Below are 4301 nucleotides of genomic sequence, written 5' to 3' on the forward strand. Positions count from 1 at the left end.
AGTTACTGCATTTGGGCACTTTTACACTTTGACAGCTGGGGGGTTTACGAAGAGTCCCACCCATCTCACTGACTAATTTGTGTATTCCTCATAAGCTGCGCGATTATTCAATGACTGATCTAAGATCTATGTACCGCTCCGTGCGGTCGGTGATTACACTGAGATTAGATAGTGCCAAGTAGAGTAGCCTGTAATACTTCTTTTTGTGGTGATAAAGTAGACTGCGTTATGCACCTTCAAATCGACCATCGTCGGAATAATGTGCCCAACTCCCTAACATGTAAATATATGTAGTAGTATATGGAATCAAACACTTGTGCTTCGAAGAGACGTATTCCCTCCTAACCGCTTTCGCGTTACTTCGGCTATAATATATAATACTAATATTATATATATGTACATAAGATACATGATATCAGATTTGAATAAAAAGTTAAAATTTTAAATTATAAGAGATTTCCGAGTGCCTTCTGGTTTAATTTTTTATTCAACGGAGAGTAATGATCACAAATCGAATATCTATAAAATACAGATTCCATATACGAATTTGTTTGAATCTCTCGACGTAGTTGATATATAAGAGACTTAATCTCACAAAAATTGATTATAGTATTATATTATTTATATTATTATTTCAATTCTCAATTTTGTATAAATAAAACAATAAAATAAACTTATCAGACACCTTTTATCAAAAAATAAGGTGAAGAGTTTCAAATGGTGTTTTTTTCTGGAATCGTCTTTTTACAAAATTGTTATAGAAAAATAAAACTTATTTCATAATAAAACATATAAAAAAATTAGAATATTATTGTAATTGAAGAAATAGAACTGAAACAAAAAAAAAATTTGTCATGTTTTTCAAATCAATAAAGATTCTTATCATTTTCCTGGGATAAATACTATACAATACTTTTTACGAGAAGTAACATTCTTGGTTAGGCCAAATAGCGAAAATAACGTTCTTCGATATTAATCTAGCTTAAGTTATAGTCTACTTGAGCTCAAAAAATGCCCCGTTGTCATATCACGAATTAGCGTTCTACATACGAAGACCCAAAGAACCCCCGAAAGGATAGCAATAGTCAGCGTAGACCTTATACCTTAAAAGGCATAACTTCCTGATGCAGAAGTGGAGTATTTGCTTATGATCTGAACTGTCGATCACAACTAATTGTGTAATTATTGTCTAGGTTTAGCGGCTACTTGAGATTTCAGATCGTGAATATTCAAAAAATCTTTACGAAGATTATGGTTCATATCCTTCTCGTGATGCTAATTTCTGTTGTTTGTATATGATAGCAATAAATATATCATAGTTAAAAATATTTTTCAGCCAAAAAATATTGCATATATAGGATGAACAATTAATTACAAACGTTTGGAACATATTTTGAAAGTGTTCCGTAATACTTCACGCTATCAAACCCAAGAATACAGTTGTGTTGGAGCCTGGTGTCAAAAGTATAACGTTTGGTATGTCGTGAAAGAGCGCGCAATAGTGACATATTTTTCATTTTATAATAAATATGATGGGTTTCGGCAATACGTCACTTTCGTTAGTTGTCAGCAAACCTGAACACAGACTTGTCCAGTTTCATGAGCTTGGTTCATGGTTCATGAGCGTCGGTGAACATGTAATTCATGCAATACTATGAGGTAGGCTGAGCTTGGCCCCATGCCGTTATAAAGTCCAGTTCCATGTTAGAACAGATATTAACCCATATACTTATGATTTGCTTCTGTATATAAAGTCAGAGGTTCTACATTTAAACTGACCAAGTAGTCCTTGAGCTGGCGGCTTAAGAAGTATAAGTCCAGTCCCTATTTTTCTGTCACAGAAAATGGTCAGAAGGACAGGGATTGAAACATTACCGTATAATTAGGGTAATTTCAAACAAATTTATTGATGATTGTTTTTTATTGTAATGTCATTCTGCAAAAACTTCTGACCCAGTTTCAATAGAATACGTTAAAACTATTATGTAGAAGAAGCAGACATCTGTCTCTTTACTGGTATGAGAACAAAGTTTAGCTGTTTAATAGGAATCAATGCCATGAAGCCAGGATCCGATTATAAAGAGGAAGAGATAATAAGTGTTAAGAATATAAGTTATTTATAATTAAATATAAACATCAATTAATTAACCAAAATTTTTGTTGTTGTATTTTCATTTCTATTTGAATCCTTCTAACTTTCAAATAGTTTCTTGAGAAACTTGACTTTATGCAATATTAACTTTATTTTATTTATTATGTTATCATATTATATATCAATTGGGAGTTCATAAAATATTTACAATTTGCCAATTAATTCACACATCTAAGCTTCAGTTTTATTAAAACATTTTTCAATTTTGACTTAAGCTTCTTTACAATAACTTCTGAGCCCTTCTCTTTAAATGTGATTTCCATTCATATTAATTAACCTAAATTGTTTTCGTCATACATTTAAGTGTCCTTTGTTAACGAAAACACCCCCTCATGTAATATCACGCACCAGTGCTTTCCACCATTTGTGCCTCCTTAAATCATTCTCGCACTTTGGCTCTGAACTTTAATATGTGGCATCTTTCATTGTTGAGTTAACCAAAACCAAAGAAAAAAATTGAACCAAGAAAAAAAGTATTCCATAATTCCGTTGAATAGTTTCCTACCTACAAGTGGTCACTTCCGCTGCAGTATCTCGATGCTAACCAAGCAAGAATGCGTTGCACACTGGCGAGATGTAAAAATAAATAACGTGCACCCCACAACGGACACGGGCACGGACGCGGACGCGGCGGACGCACTCGTAGCGCGCGCAAGCATCTGAGAAGAAGTCAAATTGGAGCCGGGCTCGCCAAGTGATCGATGAAGTTAAAAACAAAATTTACGACGTGAAACTTTGAATTGTTTCAACTGTCGAGTCTGGTTTTCTTTTTTCTTCACTGCTGCATCTCGTTTTTTTTTTTTCTCGGACTTGGACTTGGATTTTTATTAAAGCGTTTTTAGCGTTTTTGCGTTTTGATTTGTAACGTGGCACTGTACAGCAGTGAAGCAGTGCAGACTGCAGCGGAATTGAGATGTTTCAACTTTTTGCTCATTCCCAATGCATCTTGTATGGCTCCTCTGGCTGTGTTACAGTTCTTCTTGTCATGTGTCTTACTTGATTTCGAAATGATTTAAATTGTTTTTTTTTTACATTTTATTTAATTTTTTAATGTTTTTTTATATAATATTGTCTGTCTGTTAGTCCGATGATTTCATCTCACAAATGCTCAACGGTGCTGATGTTAAATCAGTCAGTCAAATGACTTGAACAAGTCAATAAATAAAAATAAATAATTCTATGGATTGAAATATTAAAATATTGTTTTTATTCTCATAATTAGATTACAACAATAACACGACGCATTAAAAAACAATTAATCATTTGCAATTTGTTTAAGATTAATTAGTAATGATTAAGTAAGTGTGATGTCGATGCGATAAAGTAATTAATTAAAAATGTTTGAAAATAAATTACATCGGAAAGTGAACTTAAGCAAACTACACGAAAGCTTAATCTAATCTTAATTTAAATTCAACTATTTTAGATAAAATGAAATTAATTCATTTAATAATATTTTGATTATAATTTGTGTTTTAATTCAGGGTTTTTATTAATTATTTAAAGATAGAATTAATTAATTTTTTTTTTATTAAAAATAATTACACGATATATTATTTTCAGGAAAGAAAATTTATCTGTGGAAATTTATACGTAGAATGACGTTATTTCCGCGTAATGCCATGCTTACACTATTGTAAGTAAATTAACAAATATGTAACAATTTGTGCTATTTTCCATAGAAAATCCATACAAATTTCGTGCAAAATCTATACAAAAGTCAAAGTGTAAACGTAGTATTCAGCTATTGGCTTAATAGATATAATTGTTTAGACAAATTTGATTGAAAGCTAAATGGTTTCTTACTCTTGCTTCTTATATAGGGTGTTTTCTCAGCTGCATCAAAACTTTTTTTTATTATAATTTGGTAGTTAATTTTATGGCATTTATTTTTTGAATATAATTTCCAGCGTATGTACGCCCCGGGTACAAGTTACATGATCCATTCAATTAGTCCGATTTTTGACTACTTTTTGCAATAAATGCGGTCGTGTGGCATCAATGGTGGAATAAATATTACCAAGAGTCGCTGATATGTCGGTATAAGCCAATGGCTTAACATTGAGTGGCCTTAAATCGCACGAACTATGGGGCCAGTTAACAGGACCACTTCTGGAAATGAAGTTCTTACCAGTTACCATACTGATTT

The sequence above is a fragment of the Teleopsis dalmanni genome, chromosome 2 (assembly GCF_002237135.1).
Source record: "Teleopsis dalmanni isolate 2A chromosome 2, ASM223713v2, whole genome shotgun sequence".
Lineage (NCBI taxonomy): Eukaryota > Metazoa > Arthropoda > Insecta > Diptera > Diopsidae > Teleopsis > Teleopsis dalmanni.